The sequence below is a fragment of the Euleptes europaea genome, chromosome 13 (genome assembly GCF_029931775.1).
Source record: "Euleptes europaea isolate rEulEur1 chromosome 13, rEulEur1.hap1, whole genome shotgun sequence".
Classification (NCBI taxonomy): domain Eukaryota; kingdom Metazoa; phylum Chordata; class Lepidosauria; order Squamata; family Sphaerodactylidae; genus Euleptes; species Euleptes europaea.
Window position 1 is genome coordinate 34,833,093 of NC_079324.1, and position 14,915 is coordinate 34,848,007.

The 14,915-nt window shown below is 44.7% G+C and overlaps 1 protein-coding gene across 4 annotated transcripts in view; it reads left to right on the plus strand.

Moving 5' to 3' along the window:
- The window catches only part of FGF13 (fibroblast growth factor 13), a 250,457-nt gene that overhangs the window by 212,050 nt on the left and 23,492 nt on the right, over window positions 1–14,915 (plus strand). The gene's annotated exons all lie outside the window — the stretch shown is intronic.

Here is a 14,915-nt window from a genome sequence, read left to right on the forward strand (position 1 = left end):
AGGATATACGTGGCAGAAGGTGATGGGTGATTTTTTGTTGCCAGAGGCCCTGGAGAGCACATACCGGACAAACCAGGCAATACTGAGTTAGATGGACTGATGGTGAGACTTAGTCGATATAAGTGGCTACATGTGGTCAGATAGACTTGTAAAAATGAGTGCATCTGTACAGCTGTGATTCATGGATGCTACGTCTTCAGTCTGGTATGTTTGAGCAGGTAGGCAAGTAAAAAAAAATGTGAATGGGATAGTGACCTTTTTGTCATTTCATGGAGAACCAGCGTGATGTCATAGTTACCGTAGGTTTGATCCTGAGTTCAAGCATTCTCTCCACAATGAAGCTCACTACATGACCTTGGGTTAGACACCATCTGTCAGTCTAACCCCTGCCTCATGGGGTTGCCAAGAAGTTCTAATGGGAGAGCTGAGTACGCAGGCCTGGGCTCTTTGGAGGAGGAGGGTAAAAATGTGATCTGTATCTTGGCAGTACCTCCCTATTGAGAATACGGGTCATGGGAATGAGAGAGGCTCTCTCTTTTGTGTCTGTGGTTGTTTCTTCAATCTGCATTAGGCGAGAACTAATGTGTGTTCTTCAAATGAGTATGTTTGCCAGAAGAACCCAGGCTAGTAAGTGGAAGGCAGGCTGGCCATTAACAAGATCTGGCAAGAGTTCCATTCAGCCTTTTGCCAGCTCCAGGGACAAAAACAGACGACATGCCTTTTTTGGGAACTCCCATAAACTCATACTCTAAATGTAGCATTGAATATGAGCGAAGCTCATATGGTTTCCGCCACTTGTAGGTTTAAAGAGTTCCAGTTCTAGGAATGGTACACACGCCGCGTCATTTGTTTCCCCTGCAACAGCTCTATGCCTGTAAAATATTTGGTGTCTCCAAAAGGTAATAAGTAGGTTAAAGGAGAGTTATTAGAGAAGATAGCATTTTGTTTGCACCACAACAAATCACTGCAACAATCACTTTTTGTTTGCAGTTTTTGTGCGCAGGAAGGGATGCTCTGACACTCGCCTTTTATGCATGGTCTGTTTCAGCTGGATCTGCTGCTCTCTAACTGCACAGTATTTGCTGTTGAATTCTCAAAACACTATGCACAAGGGCTTTTCCCCCCAAAGAAATTCCAGGAGTAACTTGTGATCAGTTATGCATCCCCAGTGAAAATGTGGAGCTTCTGAACCATGCATGAGTCTCTCCCCCCCTGAAAACACTGCTTTGTAACTGGCTGTAGTGTATTTTTCCAGAATATGTCACCAGCGGGATTCTTTCATTTGATCTGAAGCGAGTTGCCATTTTACAGCCAAAGCAGAGAAGGGTCTGGACAACCCTCCCACCCACCAATTGGTTTCTGGCTATCTCAATGCAGTGGTCATAAAAACGTAAAAACACGTGCATGGTCATTTGTGACCATTTCATTGTTCCATCTGTAGTCTTGCACTCACAAAAAAAAAAAAGGCTTTCATGCCTATAAGAAGATGCATATAAAGGGAGGGCGGCAAATCAGCCCAGCTCTGTTCCATCCTGCCGAGAACTGAAACTGACCCACACTCTCTGTGAAACTGAACAAATAAGCAGCCACATAGGGTTTTGTGCTTACTGCAGCATTCTCTCAACTGTTGGATCTGAAACTGACCCACACTTGCTGTGAAACTAACCAAATAAGCAGCCTTATGATATTCCAGCATTATTCTCTCGCTAGTGCACTCGCAGATATCTTCGAGGGAAAGGGGTGGATGAGGGGGACAGACACAGGGAGGAAGAAGCGAGAATGGCCGTGGGAAAAACCCAAAGTGACAAGTATTCATAGGACCAGCTTTCAATTTGGAATCAAGGCAGACTTTAAACACAGGATAAAACAGCATCCTGAAAACATGGGGGAAATGTGGGGGGAGAATGAGGCGACTTCTGAAGGTCAGAAAATACATGCATAATTAAAACGAAGCCCCAAAGTAGTCAGGGGGTGACGGTGATGGGAACAACCCATGCATAAAAGGCCACTGCTATGAAATGACAGACCTAATTCTGTTTCCAGTCTGTATGTGTTTGGGGAGAATATTTGAAAATATTTGTGCCTGGACTTTTTTTGTGAGGCACCCTTGTAAGTCGCCTTGAGCTTTTTAAGGATAACTAAAAAAAATCCTGGGCTTCCTCTGGCTTTCTGAGAGCTGACGGAAAATGATCTCCTTCTCCTTCTGTGCTCGCTAATTGGAAGTTTATTTCTTGTTCCATTTCAATGCTTTGCTTTGCTTGCGGAGAGCCCCGATGCATAGCAATTATCCTGCTGGGCTTCAGCAAGGAGGCTTCCAGGCCGGGTGCGGGCAGTGGGGACAGGCTGACCGGCTCCGGAGCTGCTGATCCGTGATCAGAAACGGGTGGATTAAGACTGTGGAAGGCTGCTGAGGAGTGCGTGGGCTGCCAGCGCTCGTGTCCGACAGTCAGTCTTTTCTAGATATTTCTCACGTCTGCAAACTGCAGCCAAGAGAGATGCCTCGGGTGGTCTTTGCAAACGGTTCCCCAGGCAGAGACAGGCTTCTCTGTTGCAGCTGACTCAGTTTTAAGGAATACCAATTACACGCTTTCAACTTCAGGGGCAGAGGTCTGCCACTGGGTGTTAGGCCCAATGACCAAATGGGACCTCCGTGATCAGAAACAGTCTACCAGTTGCTGGGGAGCAACAAAAGAGAAGGGGTTATTGGGTCTCTTTGCTCCTCCTTGTGAGCCTTCTGAATCATGCTCGTGGATTGGGTAGTGTGGGAAACAGGCTACTGGAATAGGTGGGCCATTGATTTGGTCCAGTAGGTCCCTTCTTACGCTGTTATATTTCTTCTCAAGAGCTGCTTCTACACACATGGGCGAGGTGGTAAATTTTTCGGCTGTACTGTTTCAAACTGCAAGAAGAGTCAAATGGGTTGACAGGTTTTTTTAAAAAACAAAAAGGCTTATCCCCATGTGTAGTCACCTAGCACCTCAGGGTTTAGCATAATAGCCTTATCTCTGATTGCTTCTTTACAACACATATTGAGCTTTTTATGTAGGGGAGGGTCCATTTCTTGATAGTGGTCTCCCCTTCCTCACCTCAGCATCACGCAGCAGGCACATTTACTTTTGATTCTGAGGGGAGGTTTCAGATGCAGTTGATGATAGGGCATGGTGGGGGTTTGCTGAAGGCATGCCATGCCGCCGGAGAACTTAGCTTGCTCAATTCCTTCAATCAATGCAAGATTTGGGGTCTGTTTTATTCTGGTTTTAACTGGAATTTTTTTTTTAAAAAACGTATTCTTGTAAGAATAAGGAAGTGTGGGGTATAATTGTTTTAATAAATAATGGTAAGCTCCCTTTTGGGTTGGCTCGATGGTAATTGGCAAAGTTCACGTCGAGCAGCTTTTCCTACGCAGTAGCTGCTTGTTCTACGCAGCCAGGTTGTCGCAGTTCCAGTTGTCGGTCTCTGAACTGCTTGTCCTGGTCAACAAATTGGCATTTCTGCTTTGAGGTGATGTTGCTCGTACCATGATTGACTCAAACGGAAACAAAAAGAAGTTAAAGTCCCGCTGGGCATTCAGAAGCTGTTATGAACTGAAAGCAGCTCTTTGGATCTGGGCCGACTTATTTGGGGTGGTTGCAAGACTTTTGGTGTGGCTCCGTATGACCCGGCCTTCCCCTTTTAAAAAGTCATCGGTCTATAAGCCTTGCCAGTCAGACCCCAGTTGTGCTTCAGGCAACTCTCTTGAGAAGGTCTTCTACAAAAAATTTTTACAACACATGGCATGCTTGCCAAGATTTAAAATCCCCCCTGGCCTTCTTAGTCTCTTCACTAATGACTGCAAAGTCCCGTGGGGCAAATGTACTGAAGGCTCTCCTAATATCTGCGGTTAGAGGATGAAAGCCATTCTTTGAGAAAAGTAGCCACACCTGTAAGAAATGAATGAGGAAAACATAATGAGAGGGCACACTGACGGGTGTGGACCTTTACTTCTGATGGCCTTATTGCACATTGTGTGGCAACAAAACGAAGCCTGTAGCCACGCATGCGTGTGACAGTGAACCACAGATGTTCCTGGATGCTTGAAAAATTGATTTGGATGAAACTCATTTGTTGCGTTCATGCTGTATTCTTTTTAGGTATGGCCCTAGAAAAAAGTGTGTAATGTGTGAATCAACCCCCAGGTGCAGTTTCCTCATTCTCTTTCCGTTTCGGGAAGCCTTGTGTTGTTTCCTGAGTTGTGCGCCGCCATCTTTGGTGAAGACTCCATCCACATGACACTGCGATGTCACTACCGCAGGGCACCGTGGGCTGTTCTCGTCTGCTGTGGTCAGGTCTATGTCGAAGTGGGTGCTCCCCCCCCCCCCCGGCTGGCTAGTTTACGCTTCCAGGAATTAAATGGCAGGAAGTTTGGCAAGGTTGCCCAGCCCTGGAGAAAAGAAAGAGAATGAGATCTGCTTAACAGTCTGTTTTGCAAACTAGCTGCCTCCGTAAACACCGTTAAACTGGGTCATTTCATTACATCTACATATCATTGCATGAATTTTCTCCGTCTTCTTTCTTTGATTTCAGGTGTTCACATTAGCTATAGTGACCACAATTATTTTGATTTAAAAGGAGAATGCAAACCGCTTTTGAAAGGGTCTCATCTTCTTCCTTCCCACGGCCATTTAATTGACACTGATACAAAATGTATGGTTTGCAGATTGGTTTTATATAAAATTATATATATATAAAACTTTATCTTCCGGATATTTAAAATAATCAGATACACTCCAGTACTAAAAGAGAATTCAGATCAAGCAGTGTGATCTGCTTCTCATAACGTACTCATAACCATGAGCCAGTGTGACGTAGTGGTTAGGAGCGGTGGATTCTAATCTGGAGAACTGGGTTTGATTCCCCACTCCTCCCCACTCTGGTGAACCGGGTTGGTTTCCCCACTCCTACACATGAAGCCTGCTGAGTGACCTTGGGCTAGTCACAGTACTCTCTGAACTCTCTCAGTCCCAACTACCTCACAAGGTGTCTGCTGTGGGGAGAGGAAGGGAAGATGACTAAACTGGTTTGAGACTCCTTAAAAGGAAGAGAAAATCGGGGCATAAAAACCAATTCTTCTTCATCTTCCTGAAACGATCACATTCAATGGGTAATTTCCGAAGAGCTGCTTAACCAGTGGGATTTTTAACTTTAAAAAAGAGCAGTCCCCCTCCTACACTATATTGCTGACCAGTTTTTAAAACCCTCTTGTGTTTCTGAAGCAGAACATCTACTTTAAAGCCTGGAGAACTGCTGCCAGTCAGAACAGACATGTTCACGTGTTCAGTAATGATTATATGATTAACCCCCTTTCAGCCAAAAATGGGTTCCCAGAGCAATGTAAAGCCATTTAAAACCAACAAGAATAATTAATGTGTAATTAGAAACACACTTGAAGACCTTATGATGTCCACGCCTAAGAATGATGGAAGAGTGCTGCTTTTTCTCCTCTGCTTTCAGCAATGGCAGTACTGCTTTGGAGTAGGGTTGCCATATGAACTGGTAGCTGAAGTTTAATCCAGATTCTTGGCATGCAAACCGGGGCTTGTTGCAGCCGTGGCCTTGATTCCCAGCTCTCATTTCTTCTGAAGTAAGGAATTAGCCCATTTAGACCCAGAGATACAAGGCAAACATGAAGTCGACATTCTGCCCAATCATTTAGTGAGAAACAAATCCTGCTTCTACCATCTGTTTTTCTAAGCAGTGAGGGAAGTCAGGGCCATGGATGACATGCTTGCTACATCTTTCCTTGGTGCATGTTGCTATTGCTTGCTTTTTTTTTTTTGTGGGAGCAGATACAAAGCAACTGGTAGGCCACACACATCAGTTAATGTGTTTGGCATAATTAGTTTATTTGCATGATATGCAAATTAAACTGCCAGGATTGGGGAACTGCAATATGGCAACCTGATGTTGGGTGCACAGGATTAATTGCATGGTTTTTTGGGGTCTTAGCCTATTATTTGACTTCAGTATACTGGTAAGGAGTCCTTGATGTTGGTTCTTGAGGGTTATCCGGGCTGTGTAACCGTGGTCTTGGAATTTTCTTTCCTGACGTTTCGCCAGCAACTGTGGCAGGCATCTTCAGAGTAGTAACACTGAAGGACACTGTCCTTCAGTGTTACTACTCTGAAGATGCCTGCCACAGTTGCTGGCGAAACGTCAGGAAAGAAAATTCCAAGACCACGGTTACACAGCCCGGATAACCCTCAAGAACCAATGAACTCTGACCGTGAAAGCCTTCGACAATAGTCCTTGATGTGGTTCCTCACAGTACTTAGTGTTTTGTTTTGTTTTTAACGAAAAGCATTTTTATTTCTGCTGAAGTTTGTCAGAAGGCACTGGAGATTTTGGGGACTTTGGAGATGCTGATTCTAACAGAACAGTGTCCAGATATGCCACAGAATCTCAGTGTCCTTCCTATGGTTGCATATACCTTGTGGTGCCATGAGGTGAAAGATTTCCTGCAGTGAGAAGAGGGTTTGTCTAGATAGATGGTGTATAAGACTTCATGACTCTAAGACTTCATGAAGATGGTATCTAGGGATGGATCATAAACATGGCTTCTTAGTGTTCATGCCCTGAAATTCCACCACGTACGTCTGTAAATTGTATTGTATCCGCTCATTTCATCCTACATAAGGATTTACATTTTACCTATCAAATAACAGTTGGGAGTGTCTCAAATCCCTGCTGAATGAACTGACTAGTCTTTGGCCTGGCCCTTGCTATGAACTATTGTCTCTTTGTACTGCCCCGCTGCTTTCTGTTTTGTTTGCGTGTGAAAGAGAGAGCTTTTGTAGTCATCCAGATGGATTTGAAGTCCAGTGCATCTGATGAAGTGAGCTCTGACTCACATAAGGTTATGCTGGAATAAAATGTTGTTAGTCTTTAAAGTGCCGCTGTTTTGTCCTGATAAAGAGTTCTGGAAACCTCAAAAACTTTAACACTGTGTTATGAACATATGAAGCTGCCTTACACTGAATGAGACCCTCGGTCCATCAAAGTCAGTATTGTCTACTCAGACTGGCAGCGGCTCTCCAGGGTCTCAGGCAGAGAAAGGTCTTTCACATCGCCTACCTGCCTAATCCCTTTAACTGAAGATGCCGGGGATTGGACCTGGGACCTTCTGCATGCCAAGCAGATGCTCTACCACAGAGCCACGGCCCCTCCCTGTTGATCCTAATAAAAAGTAATCCCCAATTTTTGGGAGGGGGTGGTGCTCATTCTGCAAGCAGGTAACATAACTTCTTGTGCATGTGTGCTAACAATAAAGAGCCTTGACTAGATTTTTTTTTTCTGGTTTCGTGTTCTCCAGTGGTGCCAGCTGCCCATGTTTATGATGGAAGCATTCTCTGAATCTCAATGGTATTCCACAGTGCTGTGAAGAAGCCATTCTAGTTTTCCTAAAGCCCTAGATAGGCAGCCGGCTCACTCTCAGTCCACCTATGAAGCAAATTGGCTGGATGGATCCAGTGTGATCCAGGCTGTTAAACTCTCTGCTTTATGTTGACCCTTTAAAGTGCCTGTCATTTCTAAGCTTTCTAATCCATGAGGGTCCAGCAACACAATTTGCCCAAAACAAGCAAGGATATGGGTAGCAAAAGGTTTCCCCGGTTTCTGCATGTGCGAATAAGAATAAGTGACAAACGAGTTCCTTTGAACCAGAAGCATCTTGAAATCTTATTGATGGCACGATTCTCGTTGCTTGAGCCGTCAAGCCCAAATTAGTTCTCAGTGCTGAATATTAGCAACAACACTGGTGGCTACAGTTTGAACCAGTATTTTGTTTTTCTGAGTATAAAAATGGCCATGCAGTAAACATCTGCAAATGGAGATGTGCAGTGGAAATGCCAGTTATTGGGTATTCTGCAGCCTCTCTGGCGCTATCCAAAGAGCAGGAGCATGCCAAGGTCCTTTGATTTTGCTGCTGGCTGTTCCTGCAGTGCATGATGGGAAAAGCAGATACAGCAGAGATGAGAAGTGCGGTCAGTAGCTGGAACAGTTCAGAGGTTGGTTGACACATAAGGCCAAGTTGAGGCAAAACTGGGCCTTGCGTTGACTTCATTTGGTTAAAAAAAAGAGGAAAATCCTGTGTTCAGAGTCTTGCAGCCATTATGCAAATCTGGATGTGGAATTCCACCCTTGAACTTATTTTGCATAGTATATTCTGCCTTTTTTACTATTTTGCAGCATTCCAAGTTCATGCATTTATTGAAAGCCAGTGATAGAGCGTGTTTCTTTCCCAAAACCCAATCCTCAAGGTGGATTACAATGATAAAAAATCTATATAGAACTACCGAGCACGCAGTAGAATACCACTTCCCGATAGGAAAGCAGATGCTGCTTACAGAATGATAGCTGGCCAGCACTTGGTTTTCCAAGGCGACTGGTACCAATAATTAAAAGGCCAGCCTCTAGTCCCTTCCCTCGCAGAGAGAAAAGTGGGGGGGAGACATCTCCACGAGGGAAGAGACTAGAGACTTTTTTTTAATGGAAGTTGGGAATTCAGAGAACCTGCTTAAACTAGTATTACAACACGATATCAATATACCAATATTGTAGTGCCTTAAAAATATTTTAAAAGAAACTACTCGTCTTCATGGGGCGTGGGGAGAAGGAGTGTTTTGATGATGACAGTCCAATAATTGAATAAGTGGGCTGGAGATGGGCAGGCGCGGGTAGAACAAAGAAAACTGATAGAAACATTACAAAGGTAAAGGTAGTCCCCTGTGCAAGCACCGGGTCATTAATGACCCATGGGGTGATGTCACATCCCGACGTATCCTAGGCAGACTATGTTTACGGGGTGGTTTGCCAGTGCCTTCCCCAGTCATCTTACCTTTACCCCCAGCAAGCTGGGTACTCGTTTTACCGACCTTGGAAGGATGGAAGGCTGAGTCAACCTTGAGCCGGCTACCTGAAACCGACTTCCATCGGGATCGAACTCGGGTCGTGAGCAGAGCTTGGACTGCGGTACTGCAGCTTACCACTCTGCACCACAGGACTCTTTTGACGGGAACATTATGCCTGAGGATAAAGCCCACTCAAAATTGGCTTCCAGAAAAAGATTGGGGTAACAGCGGTCTGAAAACAACTGTGGGGGGAATGGGGGGGCAGGGGAGGAAGCAAAAACTAAAGGCAGAAAAATGCACGTGGAGATCAGGGAATAAACAGAAGTAGTATGGGGCCACATCCAACAGGAAAAAAACCCATGCGGAAAAGCCCTAGGTTTATTTTTACTTGGATCACAGAAGCATGTGAATGTTCTTTCGCTAAGGGGATGCTTTTAAAAGCAAGATTTCTATGGAACTTTCTCCCTGGGGTTATTAGTCTGTCTCCTGTCACTGTCTTCTACCAACAGGGAAGGACTGGAGTTTTGTCTGGTGTTCCCTCAGTTATTTTTGCCATATGTTTTAATCACAAGTTTATGTACTTTTACATACATACTTTGGTTGTGGTTTTAATTGTTTTAGGATGTTTTTATAATACTCTAACTGCTGGCCCTGATTGGGCAAAAAAGTGGCATACAAATCTTAACCATAAAATCCAACAAGACTTTAAGATAATTGCGCAGTGATGAAGGCAGAAGAGTAACATTTTAACTTAGTGGAGGCTCCCTTTTCAGAGGATGGTCCTGGTACGGCAGGAGCTTTTAAAATTAAGGGGAACTCAACCTGCCTTCTTAAAACTTTTTAGTTTTGTAACCAGAAACGGCAAAATCTGAGAGCAGAATATATTGGTAGAACTTTGCATTCACCCTGTTAGGTTGCTTGCTATTCAAACGTTTTGCAGTGTTTTGTCACCTGTTGGGCTTAAACTCCCTCTGAGCTTCTTTTTGTTAATGACAGATACTTTTTCATGAAAAAAAAGTTTTAGGTTTATTAATTTTGTTTTTATAAATTAAATGAAAGGACAAGAGGGAATTTGTAATGCATATGAGAATTTTGGCCAGCACATTCACATTATACAGACCTGACTAAAAAAAATGTGACAGTACAGATCTATCTGTGTAATTCTGTTCTACAATCAGCCTCTATAGCCCCACCACTGCAGCTTCCCTTCACCTTAAGCCCTGGGTTGTTTCTTGAACTAGCCCTTCTTTTCTCTCTTCAGTTTCTCTCTCTCTCTCCTTTGTCCTTTTGCTTGTCTCAATATGTTATCTTCTTTGCACCCCTTCCATCAGCATCTAGGTCCCCTGGCCCTTAATTTTCCTGTGTGTGTTAAGTGCCGTCAAGTCGCTTCCGACTCATGGCGACCCTATGAATCTAAAATGTCCTATCTTTGACAGCCTTGCTCAGGTCTTGCAAATTGAGGGCTGTGGCTTCCTTATTGAGTCAACCCATCTCTTGTTGGGTCTTCCTCTTTTCCTGCTGCCCTTAACCTTTCCTGTGTGTGTAAAGCGCCGTCAGGTCACAGCCGACATATGGCGACCCCTTATGGGGTTTTCAAGGCAAGAGACTAACAGAGGTGGTTTGCCAGTGCCTTCCTCTGCATAGTGACCCTGGTATTCCTTGGTGGTCTCCCATCCAAATACTAACCAGGGCTGACCCTGCTCAGCTGTTGAGATCTGACGAGATTAGGCTAGCCTGGGCCATCCAGGTCAACTTTTCCTACCTAATGGGAAATCTTCCCAGTCCTTATTCCCAGCCAAACTGACAACTGCCCCTCCCCTCACAGAAACTGGATGGCAAAACAATTTAAGCCTCTGAACAATTGGCTATTCCAAGCCAGCAAGGTTAGAGTGTCAGAATAAGACTTGGAAGACCTGGGTTCAGATCCTAACTCTCCTGTGAAGCTGACGGGATGCCCTTCGGCCAGTCATTCTCTATTTCAGCTTAAACCTACTTCACAGGGTTGTTGTGAGGATAAAGCAGAGGAGTAGGAAACCATGCACACCTCCTTGAACTCCTTGGAGAAAGGGCAGGGTAAAAATATGACAGATTGGCTAAGCCAGTGAAGTCTGTCTGTGATGGAGGCTTCACCACCACAATATGAGATAGGTGAAGTGAGAAGTCCAGTGTGAGGAGAGGCAGTGGAGAAGAAAAGGGCTCCTCAGTGCCAGCATTCCAACCAGGAGCAGCTGAGCACAACAAGGACAGGGATCCAAGTCCAAAGATCATTCGATATATTGACTGTGATTAAAATGGAGTTAACTTATGAGACAGCTTCAGAAAGGTAGCTGAAAAGCCAGAGGCTCAATAGGTCTGGCAATTTCTTATTGTCCCTGTACCAGCAGCCTAACACAACAACACATTTGGTCATTCAAAACTGCTGATGGCAGGAGTGGGAACTCTGGAGGCTTATAACATTGGGCAGAAAGGGAGTTTGCACAGCCATCTTTTGAACGTGAGTGTCAAACTTCAACTTGCAGCTGCAGTCCTTTAAAAGTCTCATGTTGATTTGTGTGAATCCCTTGGACATGGGGGGGGGGGCAAAATTTCTGCTACAGATAGGTAGAAATGACTAGTTACTGTGCCAGGTACAGCATAACTTCTGTGGAGTTTGCATAAGAGATGTTCCCGATAGTTCAGTGCTTTCCCTTTTTTACTTCTCCCTCCACTGGCATACCCTGTGTTGAGATTGTCATGCCATTCTGTTTTTAGAAGTCTCCGTCCTCCCCCTAGAAAAAACCAAACTCCGGGAAGTAAATGAAAAGAGGTTGACAGTTTTGAATTTATCAACCGCGCCCACCCACACACTCTTTGTGTCGTTCCGAGGAAGCCTTTGAAACGGTTCCCTGGATCGGAGCTCACACAAAAGGCAAGGAAGATCTAACACAGGAGAGACAGAGAAGGAACTCAGTTCTGCCACTCCTCAGTGTGGCAGCTCAGGATGGCCTTGAAGGAGGGCGTTGACTTGAGAACAATAACACAGGTGGTGCCTTTTATTTCTTGCGGGAGACAGCTGGCGTAATTAGAGAGAAGGAGCTGCCATCTTGCAAGACAGGTTCTGACCGTCCCTCACCTTGAAACGCTCCAGTTTTGTTTCAAGTGGGCATGCTTAGAATTTGTAAATTCCCTTTTGGAATAGAGTGAAGCCAAAGATTGCGGCTTCACGATTGCTCAGTTGCTCGTACTGGGGAAGCTCTGAGCCTCTGTGAAAACCAGCATTGTGGGTAACATCACTTCTGGGGAAAACTCGACACAACGTCATGCTGCTCTAGGAGTCACTGGAAACTTCCAGTGATTCCTAGAACGTGATATCACTTCTAGTTTTCCCCGGAAGTGACATCACAGAGCATGAGGCTGCCCTTAAAAAAAAAATTCTCTCACCACCCGAAGGAGCAGTGGCAGGAAGAGCAGGTTGCTGGCAGGAGACCTGGCAACCCTGCCAGGAGTACTCCCAGGTGCTGTTTTCCTCTCTGTCTGTCTTGCACATCTACAAAAGGTTTATTTTCATTTAACCCCTCAACTGAACCTGTGTGATCCCCAATGAATTCCTTAGCACCATGTCCACACGGAATCTGGCAGTCGGAGCGTCAGCATGTAGCTAAATGTTGCATCTTGTGAATGCTTTCAAAGCACGGGGGCATGCCTTTTCCCAGGAGCTCGTGTTATGAAATCTCATGCCTTGTACTCAGGAGACTGTGTCAGCAGAGATGAAGGGTATTAAAATGTTGAAGATGGATAGATATAAAGAGTTGGAAAGGAAAATAATGCTGAAGTGGTACCGAACACCGGCCCAAATATCACATATGATCAAAGGAATGAGACCGAATTGTTGGCATTGTAATGCGAAAGAGGGGTGGTTCTCACATTTGTGGTGGGAGTGCCCAAGGGTAGTAGAATTTTGGAACAAAATACTTAGTAAAATTAGAGAATTGTTTAAGATTACACTTCAAGTAACTGTAGACCTGATGTTTATGGGAATAATGGGTTGTGAGAAGGTAGAAAAGAGTGAACAAGAGATGTTTAAAGCGATGATATTAGCGGCTCACGCAGTTATAGCTTTTGGATGGAAAGATAAAACAAAGTGGACTATGGACAGGTGGAATAATTATGTGTTCGAATACGTGCAAACAGATGTATTGGGATACTTAAAACAACAGACGATGGGAGAAACAGAAGAAATGGAAATGAAGACTAAGTGGAACCCATATATTAATTTGGTGAAAAGAGGAGAAGCCAACGAAGAGACTTTAGTAAAACTAAAAAGGCTATGCTCATGGCTGAAAATATGAAAATATGATATTATGGATTGGTCCGTGGGGGGAGGGAAAGGGGGAAACTTGTATTGGAAGAAGGAAAGTGTAAAGTGTAATTATAAAGGTATGGAGATGTAAAATGACTTCCAATGCAATAAAAAATATATTTAAAAAAAAAAAAGGAGACTGTGTCAGCTTCAGGTTCTGTCTGTTAACTGGGGAATTCTCCTGCAGTAGCAATAGATCAGAGCTCGGTGCCTCCGCCAAATGGATTGGGTTTGCTGCAAACACTTCCTAGACAATGAGGCAACCGGGAGTTTGCACTACCGAGCTCGAGTAAACCCATCAGAGCAATCGTTTTCATTGCCTGCTTATTTACAAATTCATTTAAGGCTATGCTTGAGTGAGGTGGCATTCAGACAGCTGAGAAACGCTGGGTAGCACGTGGATGCAAAATAACCCCGTCCCCGTGGGGCTACTGGGTACGTGCAGGATGGTGCTTGTTCTCCTGCTTCAAATGCCCACATTCTGCAAAAATGAAAACCCAGTTCTACTAACTGAATAATGACGCTCAGACAGTCACATTTCCAGCTGCTTGGGGTCTGGAAGGAATTTCCCTACAGAGTTTGGAACCTTGAGATATTTTTGGGTTTTGTGGTATGATTAGTCACCATAAAAACCCTCTTTAAGTTATGGCTCATTCCTATTTAAACCATAGTTAATTATGTACACACTGAAAGTGTAATTACAAACCCCGTATTAGAATGATCTCTTACAGAATTGGGGCTAAATTAGATGTTATATCTGCCATGAGTTGAGTTCCACAGCCCATTTTACAGACAGACTGGATGTCAGGGAATTAACGTTCCCAAGTGCTCTGGGGCCCAATTTGGCTCGGGAGTGTGGCAGGGTTGGAGAGGAACTCCAGATTTGAGGATGGAGCCTTGGGAGTGGAAGGTTTGAGGAGGAGAGGGACCACAGTGAGGTTTAATACCATAGAGCAGGGGTGTCAAGCTCATTTGTTGTGAGTAGAGTTGTAATAGCAGGAGATCTCCAGCTAGTACCTGGAGGTTGGTAACCCTAGTCCCTCCTCTCCCCAAACCCCACCCTCCTCAGGCTCCGCCCCCAAATCGCCAGGTATTTCCCAAACCGGAGCTGGCAACCCTAGTTATGAGGGCTGGATATAACGTGAATGTCACTTGGTGGGGGTTGAGCCATGCCTTGCCAGCCCAGATTGAGAGTAGAGTGCATGGATGCCTTGGCTGCCTCGCAGGCCAGATAAGAGCTTTCAAGGGGCCTGATCCAGCCCAGGGGCCTTATATTTGACACCCTCTGCTATGGAGTCCATCCTCCAAAGCAGCCATTTTCTCCAGGAGAAATGACCTCTGTAGTCTGGATCATTTATAATTCCAGGAGGTCCCCAGGTCCCACATCGAGGCTGGCAACCCTGCGGAATAACGGGTATAGAATAATGATATAATAATCTTATAATAAAGTGAGTGGCTTGATCCAATCACAAAATGACAAAACCAAGCCAGGCCCAGGCGAGGTGGGAGTCTCTGGGCGAAAACACATGGGAGGTTTTGTCTTGGATTTGCCGCTCTCTAGATGCACATTTTCCCCATCTGAATTCTCAAAACTCTGCATGGTTTTCAGAATTTGGTTGGGAGGAAATGTGCATTTAGAGAGCGGCAAATCCCAGGCCAAACCTCCCATGCATTTTCGCCTTTTATGTTCC